The sequence below is a fragment of the Macaca fascicularis genome, chromosome 7, assembly GCF_037993035.2.
Source record: "Macaca fascicularis isolate 582-1 chromosome 7, T2T-MFA8v1.1".
Lineage (NCBI taxonomy): Eukaryota > Metazoa > Chordata > Mammalia > Primates > Cercopithecidae > Macaca > Macaca fascicularis.
In genome coordinates, this window is record NC_088381.1 from 33,934,029 (window position 1) to 33,959,152 (window position 25,124).

The 25,124-nt window shown below is 41.6% G+C and overlaps 1 protein-coding gene and 1 pseudogene across 11 annotated transcripts in view; both read left to right on the forward strand.

The window, feature by feature from the left end:
* CGNL1 (cingulin like 1) overlaps positions 1–25,124 on the forward strand; it is a 176,124-nt gene that overhangs the window by 97,787 nt on the left and 53,213 nt on the right. The gene's annotated exons all lie outside the window — the stretch shown is intronic.
* LOC135971808 (2-iminobutanoate/2-iminopropanoate deaminase pseudogene) lies at positions 17,576–18,180 on the forward strand (annotated as a pseudogene).

A 25,124-nucleotide genomic window follows, 5' to 3' on the forward strand; every position in this document is an offset into this window, starting at 1 on the left:
TTTGGCGAGTAGATTTAGCAGCTGCTATTCTGTAGAGAGGATTTTGGCTTTAGCCTCACAGTGCGGGAAGAACTGATGGAAAATTCCATTAGGAGGATCCCTCAGGCGGAGAGGTAGGACCTTGGGTAATTTTTAATGACCCTACCTTGATGCCTCATGAACATGTTTAAGCAGGCTGGCATTTTCCAGCAGTGCCAATAAGGAGCAGAAGATAGGGCTGATACCCAGGGCTTCTCGATGTCTCAAAATCACAGCAAATTCACAGCAGCGTGCGGAGAAAGTGTCAAGACTTAGTTGGGTAGAGAAGGAGGTAATGCGCTGGAAGCACAGCCAAGGAGCTTGGTCACGTGATCAGGCTGCCTATGCCTAGCCTTCCGCGGGCCTCCTGATCACCGATGGAGCGAGGAGGGCCCTTGCCTGTTTCCCACCTGTGGTGAACAGTGACGAGGAGAATAGGCTCACACTACTCAGATTTCATGTTCAATAGTCAGTGTCAATGTCTAACGGTTGGGAATGGATTGTTGATACAGTTTTTGAAATATCCATTCAATAAATAGTTCACCTATAGTCATTAATTAAGCAAATATCTAAGGAGCATTTTATTTATGTCAGGCACTGTGCTGGGTTGTAGGAATAACATGGACAAAAGGGGTGAGAAAGACGTTATTCAGATAATCACATGGATAAATGTGTGATTTGCCGGGTGTGGTTGTGCACCCTGTAGTCCTAGCTACTAGGGTGCGTGAGGCAGGAAGATCACTTGAGCCCAGGAGTTTGAGTCCAGCGGGGTAAGATAGCAAGACCCCCATCTCAGAAAAAAGAAAAAAATACATACATGTGTAATTCAGATGTGATAAATGCTTTGAAGTTCAGGGAGGGAGAAAAAGTTTCCTTGAGGAAAATGATGGAAATCTGAAGGGTGAATGGGAATTAACTAGATTTTTATAAATCCAGAGAATGGTCCAAGCAGAGGAAAGAGCATGTGCGAGGGGCTTACGACAGAAGGGAGTGTGGTTTGTTCAAGCTGTTAAACCATGGCAAGTGAGGCTGGGCCGTGAAGGGTGGTTGAAAGTCTGGTATGAGAGGAAGTAGAAGCAGATAGGGACCAGCTCATGCAGCCTGTGTGGAGCATCTGAAGGACAGAGTTTTAGAGACAGACAGACAGACAAGCAGGTGTGTGTGTATGTGTTTTTGTGGGGGAGTGTGAATGTTTGACACAGGCAGATTCCTCCCACGGAAAAGTGCCTGCCCTAGGCTTGACCAGTGAGATGGGGGGCCCTGGGATGGTTCGTTCATGCTGACACTTAGGATGGAGGCACGGGATCTCTGAGGTCTCTTCCACAATTTCATTCTATTTTTAAAAGGATTATTACCTGTCTCTGTCTCTCCTGACTCCTGTGGAGAAAGGGATGGAAATAGGATTATGTAGGGCCCCATTTTCCTTATGAGTTTTTGCTCCTTGCTAAGTGCCAGTCTCCTGAATTTATAACATGTGTCTTTGGGCAGGTGGATGAGAGTTGATAGGGCTTATAGCTGAAGGGAGAAGCTTAGTATGCTGATGGAGAAGGTTTGTAGGAGGAAAGTTTTTATTTGTTTCTTGCCTGATAAGACTTTTATAATGGGTCACTGCTGGAAATACCTTTAAATGCTTATAGAAGCAGAGAAAGTAACTGGTGGGGTACTTGCCTACCTCCCCATGTGGAGTGGATGTTCTGAAATCTCTGAGCCATCCACGGACACTGCTCAGAGTCCGGAAGTGTGAATAACAAAGGAGCTATGGCTACTCACTGAGGGCCTTACACCAGATGCATTTCCAGATGTGGATATGGTCAAGCCACAAGAATTGGGTGGTGCAGTGAGGGGGGCTGTTGTAAATAGCCTGGGACAGTCATAGCCACCATAATATTGCAAACATTTGAATCCTGAACATCTAAAGGAAAAAAGCTTTAATTTTATTATTGGGAATCCTATTCAATCTATGTTATACTCTCTCTGACCCTCTAAATTCTGCCTGATGGATATTTTTCTAAAGACTTGCCAAGATCATTAAGTAGATTTTTACTTGGTGGAAAATTTTGGCGTTATTATTTGATCACTTTAAGCAGAAAATGGAATATGTCATAAACTCTAAATTCATTAGACAAGAACCAGTATGGAAACAGGAGTACCTACAGTGGCAAAGTTAATCAGAGTGCATAAAGCATTTACAGTAGCCAGTTGGCCCACAGTGACCTGTGCCTTCTGGTCCTTTTGCTCCATTGTTGTCCCTTCCCATGTTGAAAAGGTCTGATCTGTGTAACTAATAGGATATTATGGAAGTGATGGAGTGTGACTTCCATTGCTTGATTATAAAAGACATGTGGCTTCTTCCTTGCTTTCTCTTGGATCTCTTGCTGTGGAGGAAGCCAGCTGCCATGTTGTAAGGGCACTAAAGCAGCCCACGAAAAACCCCCTGTAGCAAGGGACTGAGGCCACTTGTCAACAGCCATGTGAGTGTGCCATCTTGGAAGCAGATCCCCTGGCCCCAGTCAAGCCTTCAGATGACTGCAACCTTGACTAACATCTTGACTGCAACCGCATCAGAAACTCTGAGCCAAAACCGCCTGATTGAGTCTCTTCTTTCTCCTCCTCCTCCTCCTCCTCCTCCTCCTCCTCCTTCTCCTTCTTCCTTTTTTTTTTTTTTTTTTTTTTTGAGACAGAGTCTCACTCTGCCACCCAGGCTGGAGTGTAGTGGCACAATCTTGGTTCACTGCAACATCCACCTCCTGGGTTCAAGCAGTTCTCCTACCTCAGCCTCCTGAGTAGCTGGAACTACAGGTGTGTGCCACTATGCCTGGCTGATTTTTATATTTTTAGTAGAGACAGGGTTTCACCATGTTGGCCAGACTGGTCTCGAACTCTTGACCTTAGGTGATTCACCTGCCTTGGCCTCCCAAAATTCTGGGATTATAGGCGTGAGCCACCGTGCCCAGCCTTTGAGTCACTTCTTGATTCCTTATCCTCAGAAACTTTGTGAGGTAATGGTTTTTATTTTAGGCTGTTAAGTTTTGGGGCAATTTGTTATGTGGCAGTAGACAACTGATAAAACATTTTGACAAAACCATGTCTTTCAAGCTGCATTTTCTGATAGCCACTGGCTCTAGCAGAACCCACAGCATCCTGCCATGCCCTTGATTATTACGCTGGACTGTATCTCTTAGGTGATATGTCATGGCTCACATCTTGAAGAAGGGGTGTCTTGTCCTTTGTATCGTCAGTACTTTGCAGAATGCCCTGTATTTGCTGTATGTGTGAATCAGAATGTGTAGAGGTAAATAAAGGACACCCGCATAGTGTAAGGACAGGTCAGGGTTTTAAACCCAGCTTTGTCATTGACTTCATAGAATTCTCCTTGTCTTTCTCTGTTTTTATTCCCTCTCTTGTAAAGGGATACTATTTGTGTTATAAAAAACATGTATAATATATTGCTATATAGGCATATGTGCTTGTGCACATATGGACTATTTCAAGAGGGAGATAACTAGTCAATAGTGGTTACTTTTGGGGATATGTAGGGGGATAGGGTAAGAGGAAAAATTCCAAAAAGCAGTGTATAAACCTTTTATATCTTTTGAATTTATTCCATGTACAGTGAAATAAGAGTATTGATCTGTGTCTCTCCTAAGGCAGGTCAAGAAGAAGCCCTAAGTTTAGTGAAGTATTTTTAATTTTTTGTCACTGGGGGGGGGTCTCTGCCTCTGCCTTGACCTTGACCTTCACCTTCTATCTGCTACCCACGTCTGTGGCTTCTGCATCCACAGTAGCTCAGTTCCGTCCTCTGACCTCCTTTCTCACAGCTGCTGCCCTGGTTCAGGCCTCATCAGCAGCCATCTCCCTATTTCCCCAACTTGGTTGTCCCCTTCTTACCGCACCCCGTGCCGCAGGTTGGCCACCCCATAGCTTAGGCCCTTCCTCACAAGTCCCTGGTGGCTTCCCTCCAGTCACAGGATCCTGCCTGGTCTCCAAGGCCTGCACTCCATGACCTGGCTCCCACCTGCCTTTGCAACCCTGGCCGTCACTGTTGTCCCTGGTGCCAGCCACACTAAAGGATTCCCTGTCACCTCCACAGAAGAGTGTGCTCTGTCACTCCGTATTAGCCACCTCTGGGCCTTTGCTTTGCAGTCCTGACCTGCAAGAAAGGACAGTCCTCACAACAGAGACTTATCTGACCCAAAATGTCAATCATGACTCAGAAACTGGGATCTATGTATATACAAGTGTGTGTGTGTGTGTGGGGGGGGGCTTCTCTTTTTACATAAATGACTGCTGTGCAACCCCAAGCCTAGTTGATTAGCAATAGATGGAGTAACTGAATACTTTTGACATACCACATCTCTGATCCCCAAGAATCCTCTCCTTGCAGTGGGGAAAATAATCCTCCCAGGGCTGCACGTATTCCAGTCTCAGACTGTCTTTTCTGACCTGCTGTCCTGTGCTCTCCCACTGGATTCTCTGTGTGTGCCCTAGTGGTCTCCCTGCTTGCTTTCGTCTGTCCCCCTGCTCGTATTAGCCTGTCTGTCCCTAACGTCCTTCACCAGCCCCCGAACTTTGGTCTCTGCCATTTAAAATCCTGCCATCCTTCACAGCTGAGCTCAGATGACATCTCCTTCTTGGGTCCACCCAGCAGCTGCTGTTCTTTCTCTTTGAAATCCCCAGGATCTTTTGTCCCTCGGGTGGCATTTATTGTGTTTTGCTTTGCCTGTAGTTGTTTGTTTACTCAACACATCAAGCATGTGTGAAGTCTGGGGTGCAGAGATGGACAAGGTGGCCTCTGCTCTCAACTCTTCCCCCAGCCTAGTGCCAGAGACAGACAAGAAAGCTGACGGGCAGTTCGGCGTGGGGCACGAGAAGCTGGCATACGACACGGAAAGCAGAAGTTCGGAAAAGGGTGACTTTGCTCAGTGTAGGCAGGCTAGGGCCGGTTCCTAAGAGGGAGTGAGGCTTGGGTGAGTCTTGGGGGCAGGGGGAATTGGCAAGGTGACTTATGGGTGGGCAAGGACATTCTGGAACTTCTTGAACCAAAGCATGTCTTGTCCTCTGAGACTTGAACACCTCTTTAGGGGTAACCATTTTCCTTATTCATTTGTGTGCCTTTTATAGTTTTACCTTAGACAACTAATAGTTTTGTTTGCGTTCATGTATTTATTCATTCAACAAATATTCTTGAGTGCTTATTTACTGGAGGTACTGGACTGATGTGAATGGATTTAGGCAAATAGTTGGTGGCAGATGGATTCAGTAGAAACCACCAGAGTAGTAGGTGGCCTCTGAAGTGATTAGATGTGGTTTAGTGAGTTTTAGCTACAGAGTAAATCGTGTGTTCACGGTGACCACACGTTAGAATTCCGGAAATGTGGGCCCGAACAAGTCCAAGTTGGATGCAATGGAAAAATCCCTCTGTCCGAGTCATCACTAGGGAACAGAACTTGTTTGAGCCAGCCTTAGTAGTTTGGTTTCATGAAAGACAAAATAAAGGGCAAGGTGTTTGTTCCCCAGGGTGACTGCAGCAGTTTTCACAGTAATGAATAAAGTAATGCTGTTTTGTCAGCAGTGAGTAGGAGTTGGGGACTGGAAGAGGCTTGTTCCATTCCTCAGGAAATTCCAAAGTCGTGGATGGGCCTTATCCTTGGGGAACATACAGATGAAGGAGAGAATATGACCAAGCACACATATTTCTCCTTTTAACACGTCCCTTCTTTTTCTTTCTTTTTGTTGTATTTGTTAAATTTCTGCACATGTTTCTCAAGTGTGTGGTCCAGTGGGAAGAAATACTGGCAGTCTTTGGGTTCAGGGAAACACTGAGTCCACTTACAGTTAGAAATAAAAGGCTGGATGTGCTTCAAAGACTTTTTGGAATAAGACTAGGGACAAAGAAGTCAAGCAAATAAATGACAGAGTCCAGAGAAGGTGGCATTAGAGATAGATCTGAAAGCATTCAGGGAGATGTGGTGCAGGAGGATGTTAAAATCTTGTTTTTTCCATCCCTGAATTGTCCAAGAGCCCAAAGACGTCTACTCTGCAAAGTGTTTGCTATATGATAGTGCAACGAAGACTTAGATGCTGGCAAACTTCGTTGGAAAACACTGGGTTCTTCATGTATTTGGAGCGAGAACAAAGGCATTAGTAAACTTTGGAAAATAGGCAGTGGGATTGTCCGATAGAGTCCGTCTGGGGAAGTATTTTGAGCCAGTTGGGTTTATAACTATGACCCTGAACTTGAGTCCAGCATATGCCAAATCCAAAGGAAAGGTATGTTGTTTGGCCCCTCGTGCTCTTTGATTTACAGGACCTCTTTCTGCCTGGTCAAGGCATTTCATGTCTCTAAGCCTATGACTTTTTATGAGAAGAAGCCTTCTATGGCTCCTTTGCTGCTTGGTTTCAGAGACACCAGGATGCCAGGCTCCTACCCTGTGTGCAGTGCTTCCTTCTCCCTGTCCCATTGTGAACTGTTTACCTTGCAGGCTCGACTCAGTGGCATTTCCTGTAGCTGTCTTAGTGACCCTTCGGGCCAGAAGCAGATGCCTGTGCTGTGTACCATGCCCCTCCTGCTGCTGAACTGGAGAGAAAACGTGGCTGGCAGGTGGTGAACTCTGGCTGATTCAGGCCTAGTGGAGAAGGAGGGTTAATAATTTACTTTGCTCATATGTAGCCACTGGTGTTGACCTTGACAAAACACTAGTAGAAATTAGTTAGAACCTGGCCTGTCATTTAACTAACAGGAGAGTATGGCCTCAAAAGAACTTCTTGTTTTGAGGTTAATCCTGTCTCCGAGTTTACGGCTGACATTCCAGTACATCCGGCCCTGTTTGCATCCAGCAGCCAGGACTGTGGGCTCATGGCGTTCATGGGGTTCACAAAGAGGGCACATCAGGTCAGGGGCCTGGCTCTCCACGGAGCCACTCATTGTGGTAGGAGGCCAAAGGCCACAGTGATCACGACTCTCTGTAGGAGAGGTGGCAGAACACCGTGTGGGCCTGCTAGATATTGCAGGTGAAGAGGCTCCCTGTCCCCTGTGCTTCTTTGGTTTTAAATTCACAGCTTTTGTTTCTTGAGAAGTTCCGAATCTTTTGCCTCTGGTGCTGCGAGAAGGTTCAACTGATTAAACATCCTAAAGTCAATAGCACAGCTCCTTCTGGAAGGCACTTTAACTGGAGGGAGTCCTCTCACCGTAGACATTGCTACCTCCCTTCCCTGAAATAAAGCCTGCTCCAGAGCAATGATTGTTTGGTGGTGTGTTGTGGAAAGCTGTTAAGAGTTTAAAAGTTCTCACTAGCTGCTAAATAGGCCTGGACTGTGAAAGGATACATGGTGACCCAAAGGTAGGTTCTTTTTTTGAGAGTCTTGCACTGTCACCCAGGCTGTAGTGCAGTGGCATAGTCATGGCTCACTGTTGCCTCGACCTCCCAGGCTCAAGACATTCTTCCAGCTCAGCCTCCCGAGTAGCTGGGACTACAAGTGAGTGCCACCAACTCTGGCTATTTTTTGTATTTTTTTGTAGACATGGGGTTTTGCCATATTGCTCATGTTGGTATCAAACTCCTGGGCTCAAGTGGTTCTCCCACCTCTGCATCCCAAAGTGCTGGGATAGCAGGTGTGAGCCACAGCTCCTGGCCCAGATTCTTAACTTATTAGGGAGTATCCAAATTGATCTGTTTATTGATCTCTTAAGTAGAATCTGATTAATTCTTCATCAGTAGCTAGCTGCAAAGCCCTGCAGAAGCCCACTGGCCACTCTCCTTCCCCCAGCCCTCCAGGAAGGTGCAAGGAGTTCTTTGAGGTGGTTCTGACATCCAGCTTTTGGGTCCCTGGTTTATTGCTTTTGCCAGTACATTGGCTGGCACCTTTATCCACCCAACAAATACACGCTCTGTAAATATGCATGTACTTTTGGAGAAGGCCGTTGGACTAAGGTGAGGGTGTGGAGGATGGGAGTGAAAAACAGAGTAAGCCAGAAAAAGAGGACATGGAAAAGGAAGGGCAGGAATTAGAGGGAAGAAGGCTGGGGACTGACTAGTGCCCAGCAATAGAAACAGTCAGCATTAGAAACAGGCAAAGGGGCTGGGCGTGGTGGCTCACGCCTATAATCTTAGCACTTTGAGAGGCCAAGGCAGGCAGATCACCTGAGGTCAGCGGTTCGAGACCAGCCTGGCCAACATGGTGAAATCCCGTCTCTACTAAAACTACAAAAACTAGCTGGGCATGGTGGCGCATGCTTGTAATCCTAGCTAGTTGGGAGGCTGAGGCCGGAGAATCACTTAAACCCAGTAGGTGGAGGTTGCAGTGAGCCGAGATTATGCCACTGCACTTCAGCCTGGGTGATGGAATGAGACTCCTCAAAAAACAAAAAACAAAGCAAAATGAAACAGGCAGAGGGACAAGAGCAGTTTGAAGTATGATGGGAATGAGGTATGGGGGAGGTAGGAAGGAGAAATGTGCAAAGGGAGGGTCAGAAGATTGGAGGTGGCGTGGAGAGGAAGTGGGGAAGCTGGTAGCACCAAGAAGTCAAAGAGGAGTTTGAGCTAAAGATCTAGAGGATAAAGGGGGAAAAGATGAGTCTGAAAGAAAGGTATGAGATGGTGACAGCAAAGGATAGAGGAGAAGCTGTGAGCTACATATTATGCCAGGTGGGATTTCTGCTCAAGGAATTTTGGCTCACGGTTATCCCAAAGAGCTATGGCAGCCAGTGTTGTTTTTATTGCAATATTAGCAGTATGTGGTTACTAAATAAGTGACTTTTGAAATAAAGTGTGAACTGTGAGACTCTAGAAGAGGATAAATGAAACTTTTGTCACCTGAGATGGGTGTTTTTTATACCTCCTATTTCTAGAGTCTCTCTGTCTACAGCATTGAACATGGGTATGAAAAGCCAGGAACTCACACCTGTAATCTTAGCACTTTGGGAGGTCAAGGTGGGTGGATCACCTGAGGTCAGGAGTTTGAGACCAGCCTGACCAACATGGTGAAACCCCGTCTCTACTTAAAATACAGAGAAATTCTCTGGGTGTGGTGGTGCACGTTTATAATCCCAGCTACTTGGGGGGCTGAGGTAGGAGAATCGCTTGAACCCAGGAGGCGGAGGTTGCAATGAGCTGAGATCCTGCTGTTGCACTCCAGCCTGGACAACAGAGTGAGACTCGGTCTCAAAAACAGAGAAAAAGAAAGAAAATATGCATTGAATGTAATGCTTTAAAAAGTTACAACTGTCATTTGTCTGTGGGGGAAAATACCATAGTCCAGTTAGCTGTAGCTGTCTCTGGTGGTCTTTTGGCAGGAATTTGAAGAGATCATTGGAAAGACACCAGAAGAATTTAAATGACCCATATCCCATCTTTCAGAAGGAAACTAATATTCATTAAAAAAAATTGTATGCTCTGGCTGAGAATTTATACAGCCTTCTAAAGAGGAGACAGGTATGCTTTTGGTCTCCAGTGATCAGTCTGTGAACTTGGGGCATTATTCAGTGGATCTGGGACATTCTTACTCTTACCAACTGGTTTAGGCCATCCCCTTTCCTCTTGAAACCAACTTTGTTTGATATGTCATTGTAGATTTTCTATTATTTCCCCCAAATCATTCCTTAATGAACAATATGCCTTAAATGCCTTCTCTTTGTATCCAGAAATTATCAGCTCAACCAATAAATAGTATGTTTGTTAGTCAAGCCAGTGATGCAGGAAAGACCTGAGTTTTTTTTGTTTTTTTTTTAAGATGGTCAAAGTTTAAGAAAGAATTTTTAAAAAATCAAATGTTTTATTTTGAGATAATTATAAATTTATATGCAATTGTAAAAAAAATAGAGCTAGATCCCATATACCCTTTATCCTGTTTCCCCCAAATGTAATATATTGTGAACATAGTACAATAGTTCAATAGTACAATAGCATGACCAGGATACTGACATTGTTCTGAGATACAGAACATTTACATCACTCCCCGCATTCTTCATGTTGTCCTTTTATAGCCATGCCATCTTCCTTCTTTTCCATCCTATCCCTCCTTAACCCAACTACTATGCTTTTCTCTGTTTTTTAAATTTTATTTTAAATTTTTTATTTAAATTAAATTTAAATTTTTAATTAAAATTAATTTAAATTTTAAAATTTAAATTTTATCATTTCCAGGATGAGATATATATAGATGGAATCATACAGAATGTAACCTTTTGGAATTGGCTTTTTTCACTCAGCATTATTCTCTGGAGATTCCTCCAAGCTGCTGCATGTATCAACAGGTTCTTTCCTTTTTATTGCTGAGTAGTATTCTATCGTATAGATATACCACAGTTTGTTCAACCATTCACTCATTGAAGGACTTACGGGATGTTTCTCATTTTGTACTACTACAATAAAGCTTCTATGAACACAGCTTTTTGTGTGCATATGTTTTTATTTTTTGGGGGGATAAATATCTAGGAGTGTGAATATGTTTTAATTTTTTTCTGGGATAAATATCTAGGAGTGTGAATGTGTTTTAATTTTTTTCTGGGATAAATATCTAGGAGTGCAATTGCTAGGTTGAATGGTAGTTACATGTTTAGCTTTTAAAGAACCTGCCAAACTACTCTCCAGAATGGCTATACCATTTTGCATTCCCACCAGCAATGTATGAGTGACCCAGTTTCTAGGAATTGTTCCCAGCATTTGGCGTTGTCAATATGTTGTATTTTAGCCAATCTGATAGGTATATGTGATATAATATTGTGGTTTTATGCAGTTTTCTAATGGCCAGTCGTGTTGAATGTCTTTTCATGTGTCCATTTGCCATGTATATCCTCTTTGGTGAAATATCTATTCATGTGTTTTGCCCATTTCCTAATTGGATTGTTTGGGGTTTTTTTGTTTGTTTGTTTTAAACTGTTGAGTTTTGAAAATTTTTTGTGTATTCTATATATGAGCACTTTATCAAATATGTGGTTTGTAAAGACATACTTCCAATCTCTAGTAAAAAAGAAAAAACCTTTTTAACAAGGTCTTTGAAAGGTAAAAGTCTTTAGTTTTGACGAAGTCCACTTTAGTTTTTTCTTCTATGAGTTGTGCTTTTGGTGTCAAGTCTAAGAAATATTTTCTTACCTTGGAGCCCAGATATTTTCTCCTGCGTTTTTGTTTTCTAAAGGTTTTGTAGTTTTACATTTTACGTTTAAGTTCACAGTCCATTTTGAGTTAAATTTTGTGTAAGGTGGAAGTTTAGTTTGAGGTTTATTTATTTTGCCTGTGAACATCCAATGGCTCCAGTGCCATTTGTTGAGAGGGTTATTCTTCCTGCAATAATTGCTTTTCAACCTCTGTAAAAGTGGGTTGGGCATTTTTGTGTTAATTTCTGGGCTCTCTATTCTGTTTCACTGACCTGTGTGTCTGTCCCTCTACCAATATCACATAGTCTTGATGACTGTGGCTGTATTATGTCTTAAAATCTGGTAGACTGAACTTTCCACTTTATTGTTTTTCAAAATTGTTTTAGCTATTCTAGTTACTTTACCTTTTCTTTTTTTGTTTTTGTTTTTCTTTTCTTCTTTTTTGAGATGAAGTTTCACTCTTGTTGCCAAGGCTGGAGTGCAATGGCACGATCTCTGCTCACTGCAACCTCTGTCTTCTGGGTTCAAGCAATTCTCCTGCCTCAACCTCCCAAGTAGCTGGGATTACAGTCACCTGCCACCTCGCCTGGCTAATTTTTTTGTATTTTTAATAGAGACGGGGCTTCACCATATTGGCCAGGCTGATCTTGAACTCCTGACCTCAAATGGTCTGCCCACCTTGGCCTCCCACACTGCTGGGATTACAGGAGTGAGCCACCACGCCTGGCTTACCTTTTCATATAAATGTTAGAATAACCTTGTCTCTATCTATAGAAATTTTGCTGAGATTTTGATAGGTTGAGTATGACTATGTTGAGTATTCCGGTCCATGAACATGGTCTAAGTAAATCTCCATTTATTTAGATGTTCACTGCTTTCATCATATGATTTTGTATTTTCTTTTCTTTTTTTTTTTTTTTTTTTTGAGACAGAGTCTCACTCTGTTGCCCAGGCTGGAGTGCAGTGGCGGTATCTCAGCTCACTGCTAGCTCCGCCTCTCGGGTTTACGCCATTCTCCTGCCTCAGCCTCCCGAGTAGCTGGGACTACAGGCACCCACCACCTCGCCCGGCTAATTTTTTGTATTTTTTAGTAGAGACGGGGTTTCACCGTGTTAGCCAGGATGGTCTCGATCTCCTGACCTCGTGATCCGCCCGTCTCGGCCTCCCAAAGTGCTGGGATTACAGGCTTGAGCCACCGCGCCTGGCCGATTTTGTATTTTCAAGCATATAAGTCCTGTATGTGTTGTGCTAGACTTATATCTAAATGTTTAATGTTTTTGAGTGATTATAAATGGTATATTTTTACATTTTAGTATCCTGTCCATTGCTAGTATACATAAATGCAGTTGTATGTTTTTATTTATGTTTATTTTATATCATGACCTTTATTTCTTTACCTTGCTGAAATCACATATTCTACGAAGTTTTTTTTTTTTGTGAGTGTGTGTGTGGGGTAGATTCCTTGGGATTTTTTATGTAGACAGTCATGTCATCTGCAAACAGGGACAGTTTTATTTCTTGCTTTCTGATCTTTTCTAATTTATATGCCTTTTGCTTCTTATTTCCTGCCTTATCATGCAGGCTAGAAGCTCCAATACTATGTTGAATCAGAGTGGTGAAAGCAGGTAACCTAGCCTTAGTCTCAGTCTTAGGGGGAGGTTTTCAGTTTCTTACTATTAAATGTAATGTTAATTATAAATCTTTTGTGAATTGGATGCTCTTTAGTTGAGAATGTTCCTCTCTATTCATAATTTGTTTGGAGTTTAAAGAAAATTTAAATCATGGATGAGTTTTGTCAAATGCTTTCTCTGCATTTATTGATATGATAATGTGATTTTTCCCTCCTGATTTTAAAATATCAAACCAGCCTAACATTCCTGGAATAAACATCACTTGATCCTACTGTATCGTTCTTTCATAAATTGCTGACTTTTATTTGCTTGTAGTTTGTTAAGGATTCTTGTGTCTATATTAATGAGATACATTGACTTATAGTCCTTTTTTCATTTTTTCCTTTCTTTTAGGGTGCTATTTGGATTTTGGTATTGAATAATACTGACATCATTAAATGAGTTGAGAAGGATTCCTTCCTCTTCTATTTTCTGGAAGAGATTGTGTAGAATTGATGTTTATTCTTTTTTAAATGCTAGGTAGAATTCTCCAGTGAAACCAGTTAGACCTGGACATTTCTTTTGGGGGAGTTTTAAAATATGAATTCAATTTCCTTAATAGTTATGAGGCTATTCTGATTACTATATTTAATATTACATAAGTTGTGGTAGTTTGTACTTTTTAAGGAATTGGTCCATTTCATCTAAGTTGTTAGATGTGTGTTGAGTTGTTTATAGATGTCTGCAGGATCTGTGGTAATATATTTTGTTTTATTTCTGATATTGGTAATTTGTATTTTATCTTTTTTTTGTTTGTCTTACCAGAAGTTTGTCAATCTTACTGATTTTTTTTTTTTTTTTTTTAGCATTTGAGTAGTGCTTTTTAGATTTTTTTATTTTTTGTTTTACTTTAAGTTCGGGGATACATGTGCTGAATGTGCAGGTTTGTTACATAGGTATATACGTGCCATGGTGGTTTGCTGCACCTATCAACCCATCATCTAGGTTTTAAGCCTTGCATGCATTAGGTATTTGTCCTAATGCACTTTCTCCTCTTACCTCCGAATCCACTGACAGGCCCCGGTGTATGATGTTCCCCTCCTTGTGTCCATGTGTTCTCATTGTTCAACTCCCACTTATGAGCGAGAACATGCAGTGTTTGGTTTTCTGTTCCTGTGTTAGTTTGCTGAGGATGATGGTTTCCAGCTTCATCCATGTCCCTGCAAAGGACATGAATTCATTCTTTTAAAAGAATCAGTTTTTGATTGCATTGATTTTGTTTTTTTTTAATGTTTTCTGTTTCATTGGTTTCTGCTCTGTATTATTTCCTTCCTTCTGCTTGCTTTGGGTTTATATTGCTCTTCCTTTTCCAGGTTCTTGAGGTAGGAGCTTTGATTATTGAATTCAGACTTTTCCTTTTTTCTAATATCAACATTTAATGCCATATATTTTATTTTAATTTCCATTCAGGTCAGTGTATGTTTTAAAAAAAAATTTTCTTGAGGCTTGCTCTTTGACCCGTGGATTATTTGGAAGTGTGTTGTTTAATTTCTAAGTGCTTGGGTATTTTCCTGTTGTCTATTTCGAGTCCATTTTGGTTAGAAAACTAGTCTGTATGATTTCAGTCCTTTTATATTTGTTGAGGTTTGTTTTATGGCTCAGGATATAGTTTATCTTGGTATATATTCTTATAAAGATTGTATATTTTGCTAGAAAGAGATTTCAAAAATGGTAAATATGAATCAACCTGAAGGATAAAAATAAGTGATTTTTTTTTCCTTTGGCAATAGAAATATTGTTACTGGTTGGACAAGTTATCTTTACTCACAGCCTGAGTTATACAAAAAATAGGAATACATCCTTTTTGGTGGTTTACAAATCTAATTATATTTTTATGTTAAAAGTAAGTAGTGGAGGATATGTGAAGTGTCATATTATTTGCCACAGAGGTTTTTTTCCCATTCAAATTGTAATTTTGTGGAATTTTTTATTTTGTAGCTGCTTTAGTAAAAAGAAATGGTAGAAAAAGATTGTTTTAAATTAAATTGAACAATGCATAGGAGTATAGGGTAGAAAAAATGTATTTTGGATCGTACTTTTGACAATACCTTTTCCCTCTCTCACAATACATTTGGAGGATCTTTTCAGATAGACGTGCCTAGAATGTCCTGTGTGCCATTCTTTGGTGGCAGCAGCACAGCCCTCTGGATGCTGATTTAAGAGGAGTTTAGCCACCTGCCATTTCTTTCTTCTGGTGCCCCATCTCACTAACCTCTCCTAATAGTCTAGCATTAGCCTTCTAGAGAAATTCAAAGGTCTGCCAAGGTCAGTCAGCAAACCAGTCAAGGGCCAGGAAGTCAGGAATGTGTGAGTAGCTGAGTCAGGGGTCTGGAATCAGAAGTGAGGGTGAGTCAGGAACAGGGCCCGGCTGACTCAGGCGAGCTGAGGTGGTGACCTGTGCAATCAGCTGCCTTCCTGGTGCTCCAGGGCAGGGGCAGGCTCACTATGCTGAGGCCTGAAACTTCACCTCTTTCAGGGATCAGCTAATAGATGTGGCCAAGGAACTGGGTCCCAGCCAACCTTCCCTGCCTCTCCTGTGTTAGGTCACCTGTCAGAAAAATGTTAACCAAATTTTAGGGCCACCTGACTTTGTTTCTCTTTGTGGAAATGGGAATGATATCACTGCAAAGAGTCAGGGAAGAGGTCGTGGAGGGAAAGGAAGACGGGGGCAAATAAATCAGCAAGAAAGAGAGAAACAGGGGTGGAAAGCCAGATGGATACTGGGCGCTTCTGCAAGAATTGTAAACTGTCCTTATCACCAAGTCTTGTCCATTCTGTCACTCAGATGAGTCTGTCCAGTCTTCCTCTCTTATTCCCAGTATTTTAGCCTTTTAGCTGGAGTCCTACCACACAGCTATGGATTGATTGGAGAGAATGAGTGAGAACAGCTTGTCAAGGGTGACCTTCAGCTTTTACGTTAGGTGACTGGGTGAATATTGGAGGCATTGAGGAGGACCAGAGGAGGTCCATGTCTTGGAGTGGTAAGTGGGATGAGGACTTCCATTCTGTGCATGTTGAATCTGACTGTGTTGAGGTTGAGGCATCTGTGGGATACCCGAAGAGGGGTGTCTGGCACAAAAGAAAGGCTAGGCTGGAGCTACTGATTTTGGTTGGGCCCAACAGGTGCTTGCAATAGTTGCATGCTCCTAAGGCAGAGGCTGTTCGCATTCTGTCTTTGTTTTATATTTCCACTGGGAGTGCTGTTTTAGAACTTCTTACAGATGTCACAATAATTGTAGACCTGTCCCTACCAGCCATGCTTGAGGTATTATGTAGATAATCTACTTCTTTGCTGCTAGTTTTCCCAGCCCGGTTCAACTATTTCCTGATGCAAGTGGAGCTTTTAAGTGGACAAACTTAAAATACCTTTATTACCAGTGCAACCACACTAAACTGTAATTGCCCAGCAACTAGAAATACTAGGATTAGACACTTTATTGTATGTGCGCATTTTGATGCAGGGAAGAGATGAGTATTTGCAAATTCATATTATTATGAAGAACAAGAGTACTTCTCCTTGGGAGATGTGTTTTTCCAAGATGACAAATGAGTTCCAAAGAACAACTTTTTCTTTCTTTTCTTGAGCTTATTCAACTTTTTAAAAAAGCGTATTTTGACTTGAGCCAACATTACTTATTTTCAGGTATACAGAGCCAAAAAAAAGTTAAAGAGGAGGATTGGCTTATTGTTGTTATTCTAGGCAGAAGCGATACTTAGTGGGAACATTTGGCCAGGACTAATATACTGGGTTAGGATACGTATTTTTCTCAAAAGCATTGTGAGGAATTCTTAAGGGTTAGTGTTCTCTGATATTGGTAATAAGTGTCATTGGTTGCTACCAAATGAATCTATATACTCAGATTTTCCTTTTGTTCAGATTTTTTTATATTTTAAAAAGGTCCATGTTGAGGCAGATATTTATACAGAATCAAGTGATTAGAATTGTGATTAGTTGCTAGCTTTGCAGATTATGCTGTTACTGAGGACATTGCCTTTACTGGCTTTTTACTTCTCTTAACGTGATCTACGAAACAGAGTTGCTGTAAAACTTCAAATGCTGCCAGATAGGCTGAGTGAGGAGAAGAAAACCTTTAGATTACCTCTCTCAAAGAGAGTCACCAATATTCTACAGTCTCTGGATATAGTTTTTGAGTATATAGAGGGTACGAGGTTTTACACGGATGGACGTTTTCATTTCTTGGGCCTGTATACCTGGGAGTAGAGTTGCTGCGTCATAAAATAACTGAGGAACTCCCAAAACGTTTTCCAAAGTGACAGAACCATTTCCCATTCCCCTAGTAATGCCTGAGGGTCCTCCTTTCTCCACATCCTCTCCCACACTTGTTATTATCTGCCTTTTTTATGATAGCCATCTTTGTGGGTGTGAAATGGTATTTCATTGTGGTTTTGATTTGCATTTCTCTGATAACGAATGATATCAAGTATCTTTTCATGTGCTGATTGGCCATTTGTATGTCTTCTTTGGAGAGCTATCTGTTCAGATTCTCTGCCTCTTTTAAAATTGGGTTGTCTTTTTATTATTGAATTGTAACGGTTCTTCATATATTCTGGATACCAGTCTCTTAGTACATATTTAATTTGCGAAATTTTTCTCCCCTCTTTGGATTGTCTTTTCACTTTTTAAATGCTATCCTTTGAAGTGCAAAGATTTTTAATTTTCATGATGTCCAGTTTATCTGCTTTTTTTCTTTTGGTACTTGTGTCATATCTAAGAAACCATTTCCTCATCCAAGGTCATGAAGACCTCCTCTGCAGTGGAGTGAGAAGTGAGTGAGAAGTGAGTGAGAAGTGAGTGAGAAGTGAGCAGAACTGGTGTAGGGACTGCTTCTCCCAGAGGGGGTGCAAGAGAGAAGGCTTAGCCATGTCATCCTTGATTAGAAAGGTGATCAGCACTGAGAAAGCCAAAGGGTACACTGCTCCCTACAGTGAAGCTGCGTTAGTTGACAGGATCATTTATGTTTCAGGAGAGCTAGGCATGAACCTTTCGAGTGCACAGCTTGTGCCAAGACTAGGTAACAGAAGAAGCTAAACAGGCCCTTAAGAATGTGGGTGATATTTTGAAAGCTGCAGGCTGTGACTTCACTAATGTGGTAAAAACAACTGTTTGGCTAGCTGACACAAACGACTTCAGGGCTGTCAGTGTAATCTACAAACAGTATTTTAAGAGTGGTTTTTCTACTAGAGCTGCTTACCATGTTGCTGCTTTGCCCAAAAGAGGCCGGGTTGAAATTGAAGCAGTTCAAGGACCTCTCATGACAGCCTGACTAAAAGTGGGCCCAGTGCTGTCTAGTTCGGAATTTTTAACATCTTAATTGTCACAGTTGATATAACGTCTTAATTAACATCTTGATTTTTATAATTGATGAGAAGTGTAAGTTTGACTAAAGTATCCAAAGTTATGGAAATACTGTACAATAGAACTAAACATGAATTGCAGATTAGATGGTGAATCCAGTTACTGACGTTACAAATTACACTTATGCACACCCATGTCACTGAATGTACGAAAGAGATACTCATTACATAGTTACTCAAATAACAGGGAAATAACATGTAGGAAAGACGAGTTATTGTTCCTGAGAAACAATCAAGAGCCTACCTAATTCCAATAAATTTAGTGTTGTCAAATATTTAGTTGTGTCAGGTATGTGATTCTGGTAATTCTGCTTTTACTAGTTTAAAATCAAAATATTTAAATTTGAATGGTAGGGGTAAAGAAATAGAAAATGGACCAAAACTTTATGTAGATAATATTTTTCTAATGGATAGAAAATAGACATGCAGATTTAAGATTTACTCTTTTTCTAAGAATTTGATAGCTTTAGCTCTTACATTTAAGTCTATGACTCATTTTGAATTAAATTTTGAACATAGTGTGACGTAGGAGTCTATTTTACTGTTTTGCATGTAATATTAGCTGTCTCATCACCGTTTGTTGAAGAGATGATTCTTGCCTCATTGATTGTCTTAGCACTATTCTGTTCCTCTTAAGTTTTATTTTCCAGGCTCCCTACCATTCAAATTGTTTCTCAGACATTAGTTTTGGTGCCGAAGCGTGGATATTAAAGCATCTACTCAAGAGAGACTGTTTAGGCTAGAAGCGACTGAGATACTACTAACTAGTAAGTTCGAGTTAGGGTTACTGCCATTGTAGGTAGGTGAGAGGTTGTAAGAGAAATTTAGAGATTGTGAGGAAAATTAAGCTGTTATTAGAAAAATAAAAAGAGTAGCGTTTTCTCTGGACATCTGTAGGTCGGGGAAGCATATTTTCAACGTTGCTTTGTGTGCAGCCTTGCTGATGGTAACTTGGTTACCTGGAGAGATTTCGTGACAGACACAATTTCTCTACTGTAGACTGGACTTTTACACATGGACAACAGTAGTTACTTGAAATAGTGAAAAAAATGAAAATAAGCAATAAAAATCAGGAGTTCTGCTAGTGGCTGTGTGACCTCAGGCAACTGCTCCAACCTTGTTTTATCTTATGTTAAATGGGGATACTGAATTTATGACCTGTGGCCCTCTCTGGCATTAAAGTTCTGTGATGTTGATGCATTTGAAGATGATGTTAACATGGCCAGGCTTTGATGTTTAGAAACCGCATTATAAAAACCTACCTAGCAGTGCCAGAAAGTAAGGAAGTGTTCCAAACACACACACACACACACACACACACATACACACACACACACACACACACATGCTCACATCGATGAGGTATGGCAGAGGGACACAGGAGCCAAATACAGAAGCTGCCAGTGGCCAAAGTCACAAAATAAGGTAGTATTGGATTATAACCCCCAAATAAAATAAATGCATGTGGGTTCTTACTGATACAACAAGTAATTGAATACATAAATGGGGAATAATAGAGAAATCTACCTTCTGAAAGAGTTCCAAGTAATTTATTTAGATATGTTGCCTTCAGATAGGTAGGGGCTCACTCCCCACTCTGGAAGTTGGGCTGCACATAGTGAATTCCTTCCAGAGTGTACAGGATGAAGTGGGGGAGAAAAGAAGCACTTTTTCTGGCGGGTTGGGGCGTCACTGGAGAAACCTGACAAACGTTATGTCAGCCAGGTGATCAATTTCAGCATCAGTCGCATTGATAGTATATATACCCTTGATAGGATATGCTGATAATGACACTTTACCTTTGTGGTCTTTCTACCCCAAACATGAGACAAATTCCAATTGAGGAACATCTTGCGAATATGCCTTGCCCAGTACTCCTCAAACTGTTAACAGTCATCAAAACCAGGGACAGTCTGAGGAGCCGTCACAGCCAAGAGGAGCCTGAGGAGCTATGATGACTGAATGTGATGTGGTGTCCTGAATGGGATCAAGTCAGAAAAGGACGTTAGGTAAAAACTAAGGAAAGCTGAATACAGTATGGACTTTGGTTAATAATAAGAGATCAGGATTAGTTCATTCATTATGACACATGTACCATGTTCGTGTAAGATGCAGTAACAGGGGGCAAGCCGAGTATGGGATGAAAGGGAATTTTGTATTATTTTAGCAGTTTTTCTATAATCTAAAGCTTTTATAAAGATAGTTTTTCATTTAAAAAAACCTACCTGGGGGAATATTGTAACACCCAGTTTGGTGCCTCTTCTGTGAAGTCATCCTCAAGCAGCCTCCTTCCCACAGTGCCACTGCTTTCTCCGTGGCACCACTTGCATCTCTGTTCTGCCACTGGCACTGCAGTTAACTTCTGCTCTTGTCTGCCCTGCAAGGCTGTAAGCTCCTCATTCATCTTTATGCACAGCTTCTGGCACACAGGAGGCACTCACATGTTTGTTAGCTGATACAATGAAGGAATGAGCCCTAGAACATATATTTCCTGAATCCACCACATGTACCACTTTTTGCTCTGAGTTCCTGAACTCAAAGATGCTCACATTGTAGCTAAGAGGCAGGATAGTAATGGGATAATGATGCCCGTGATGTAGGAAGAACAGATGAATCTGCATTATAGAAGAGTTCCAAATAATTTAGGAAGATAAAGGAATGCCTATTCTGTCTACTTTAGAGAACAGCGTAAGGTTTGCAATGAGAATGTGTCAGAAAAGTGCTTTAAAAATATGTTTATCCCAAGAAAGATGCAAATAGTACTAGGACCAGCTCCCCTCCTCCTCTACCTTCGCTCCCCACCAACTCACTTCCGGATATTTCCAGTCAGAGACTTTATTTCTTCATTTAAGGCTTTTACTTTTTGAAATCCTCAGGTATGATGACTTTATCTGGAGGCATACATTTAATTTATCAACTAAGGCCTTAGGTTTCTCACACTGGTGAAGGCAGAACCTGGAGACCTGCCTATAGGAGGCACCTCTTAAGGGAGGTGAGAGGGATCTGATCGATTCAGTGATCCCGGAAATGGAGGTTGAAAAGATGAGGTGGGCCTAACTTGATCCGTCTCCTCCGAGGCAGCACACACGTTTCAGGATTACACTCCAATCCTCCCTAATAGCACAGGGCACAGATTAAGGAGGGCTAGGTTTTCATTTGCAAGGAAACTTTGTGAGCAATAGATTTGCAACTTTGTTTATACATTGACATTTTCCGTAGGTTGAATCTGAGAATACTCACAAAAGCACATAGAGTAAAATAAAAAAGATGTTTCTAAAAGATCATAGAAAATATAAATTTAAATAGATTCAATTCTGGGGATAGTGAGGACAAATAGAACCCAGCCATGTAGTCCAATAATCTTGAAGGTGAATTAGAGGTGTAGTCCTGAGACTTCTGGCAAAGTGAAAAAGGAAACACGATTAGCTTCATGATTTTTGTTGTCCATAAGAAAAAAAAAAAACCCCAAAACATTTCCTCCGGGGAATTAAAGCTTCCCTTAACATAAAATTCTGGAATGAGCGCTTCTCTTGACATATGATTCTGGAAGTTATACCCAAGTTTCCTTGCTAGCCTGGAGACCTGGGGACCCCATTAGCAGAGAGAGGAAGTAGATGCTGAGATCCAGGCATGTCCACTGTCACCTGTACATGCCTCAGGCCCACACATCACCGAGGGAGAAACAAATCGTTGTCCCAGAGTCTTGAACAGGTCCTCAGGTATGGGCATTTTATTTCCAGATTTTACTTCCTTACTGTGAAGTATGAGATAACATCTGTCCTTCTGCACGTGGAATAAGGGGACAAGTCTAAATGTGAGTATATGAGTATTATTCTGAAGTCTGGTTTGATACCAGGAGTTAACAAGATAAAGAACACAATAAATACATTAGACCAGAATTAATACTTTAAATAGTGAGTTTATGATTTCACATTTGCAGTGAAGTTAATGCTGGCAAAGTTGCATCATATTGATGCTCTTGCCTTTCTTTTGAAAATATTTAAGTAAGAGCTGAAGAAGGTGATCCATAGAAGCCTGCAGTCATTCAGAATCACTCCAATTGTTGTGCTCTCTTCTTTTGACAGGGTTACTAGGCAAGGAGATTGGGGCCACAGACAGATTTTGGAAGGAGCTTTCTAGTGATGGATGACAGAATTCGTGGTCCTGTCCTGTTAACTTGTTTTTCATGACATAAAGACACAGAAATCATGCTTATCAAGGTTGTACGTGACCCAAAGCAGGCAGAGAGAGCCCAAGTACAAAATGCAGACCCAAGATTCCCAATGAACTCAATGGTCAGAAACAAGAGATTAAAAATCAACTTGATTAAACTGAAAAGAGATATATGATATCTCCTGTTTCTTTTGCTTTCCTTTTTGGGGATTAACTAGAGAAGGAAGACCCTTGAGTTACTGGACTTGTGGGTGATCATAAGCTCCACTCCCTGGCAGCAGCATAGATACACTCATGCGTATAAGTAAACATGCTATCGGCCGGGCGCGGTGGCTCAAGCCTGTAATCCCAGCACTTTGGGAGGCCGAGACGGGCGGATCATGAGGTCAGGAGATCGAAACCATCCTGGCTAACATGGTGAAACCCCATCTCTACTAAAAAATACAAAAAACTAGCCGGGCGTGGTGGCGGGCGCCTGTAGTCCCAGCTACTTGGGAGGCTGAGGCAGGAGAATGGCGTAAACCCGGGAGGCGGAGCTTGCAGTGAGCTGAGATCCGGCCACTGCACTCCAGCCTGGGTGACAGAGCAAGACTCCATCTCAAAAAAAAAAAAAAAAAAAAAAAAAGTAAACATGCTATCAAGTTCTAGAAACCTCCAAAGTACCATTTAGTGGATTCGGTGAGATTGCATATTCTCAAATTCGATGCTCTTCTTTCCATATGCTATGGTTATTATAGGTGCTCAGTTACTCTCCACAATCAGAGGTTTTCAACAAATAACGAGTAGTTATGGAGCTCCAATTGTGTATATGACATTGGTCCAGGCACTGGAGCCAAGGAGATAAGCAAGACATAGTCCAGATCCCCAAGAGACCCAGGCGTCTCTCCTAAATACGTGTAGATGAGGGAGGGATTCATGTACCACATTTGTAACCCACAGTACGTAGAAGAATGAGATGGACAATAAGTGCTCAGAGAGAGATGTGAAAACACTAATGGGGGGTATAAACCTGAAAATCAGTTAAAAAAATAAATCTGCAAAGCAAGGGATGTAGGCTCCAAAGATCATCATTTTTATATGCCTGTGCTCTTGCCATTGAAAAAGTTTTTTACATTTATAGGTTCATCTAGTGACTTACTGTTCTCAAGGCATAGCCATCAAATGAATATTTGTAACTGGATAGTGTGTAAGTGGGGAGAGGTTGAGAAGGATCTGTATTCTGAAATGGAGGCCAAAAAGCTTTGTTTATGATGGAAGTACAGAGGTGGAGTTCTCGTTCTCTTCCGTGTGTCTCTAGGACCCTGCCGTGGTTCTTTTGAAATCCAGGCTGTGAAAGAGTCTGCCTCCGCCACCACCCTTTTCCTTTGTTCCTTTTTTTTCTCCTCTGCACCTGGATTCAGCATTTACCACCCTTAATTTATGAGCAACTTATAATAAACTACTCATATGTGATTAGGCCATTAAAAATAGAAGTAGAAAACGTAAAAGCAGGAGGAGGGCTGGATTTTATTTTGGGAATCGGCCCAATCCCATGAACTGTCTGTTCTTTCTGTTTGGGGCTAAATGGTCCTGATTCTTCATTTTAGACTAATTGCAAACTGGTGTGCATTACATTTTCCATCCCAGAACAACTGGATTATGGCTTTCTGTTCATTCCTGAACTCCAGCCACTTGTGATGGTGCACAGTGTTCAGCTGGCATCTTATCCAGCAGATTTTGGCCAAGGGTGTTCCCTGGAAACTCGAGTGTCTAGGCGTGAGCTCAGACACTGGCGCGTTTGCCATCCCTCTAAATGTCTCCATGTGCTTCATGTATAATTCTAACTGGAAAGCCAAAAGGTAGCTCCTCTTCTCTGCATGCAATAGCTTTCTCGTCGCTCCTGTCTTAGGGATTTATCACTCATTCCTTGTATGACGGGAACCGTGAAGGTTGTTGTCATCACCTCTACTGGAAATGGCTTGAAGGAAGGTCTTTTAAAAATCTTTCTTTACAGCCTTCTGGGGGCTTTATAGGGTAGAGGATCAGTTCATATAACTTGGCTATACCCTGTGGGTCCTTAAACCTGATGCTTCCTGTAGTTTCTACAGGAAGCATTTCCTGTGAAATCTCTGAAATAGCTTTCACGTGTAACTGAAACCAGCTGTCAGCAACTCATTTGCGTGGTATCATCAGTATCCTTGCTTTCTCAGTCAGCTCATTTACCACCATGCCTTCCAGTTGGTGTTGGTATCATTACCAGCATCCTCGTGGATTGTAAGATGCAGTGACTCTGGAAGCTTTGCCAGCTGTCAGACCTTGAGGTGGCTTTGAGTTGTCTTGTGGGAAGGCCTCCCTTCTGTGTCAAGTATTCCTCATGGTTACTACCAGTTTGTTTCTTTAAAATCAAACTTCTTGTAAAATGTGAATTTCTGGTTTTATACCTGCGATGATTCAAAAATAGCCTTCGTTTGCCCTTTTGACCTAGGAACATCATTAAGGAGAGAAAGAAAGGATCACAGTAAATAATCAGCCCTAGGGACTCTCCATCTGGGAAAATCCGAAGGTATAGCCACTCTACTGTTTTCAAGCTCTACATATGAGAGCATTGATGAACGATTTTGGGGGGGTACTTATAAGCACCAAGGAAAGATATTAAATGAATCCACATTGTCTTGGGAGGTGTTTCACATAATTTGGAGTGTGACCAGCCCCATTTTCCCTGATGTAGATAGACTTTAATAAAGCATTAGGTCCCAGTTCCAGTGTAAATTTTGTTAATATCACGTGAAGGCCAAGAGAATTGGGAAGACATCTAT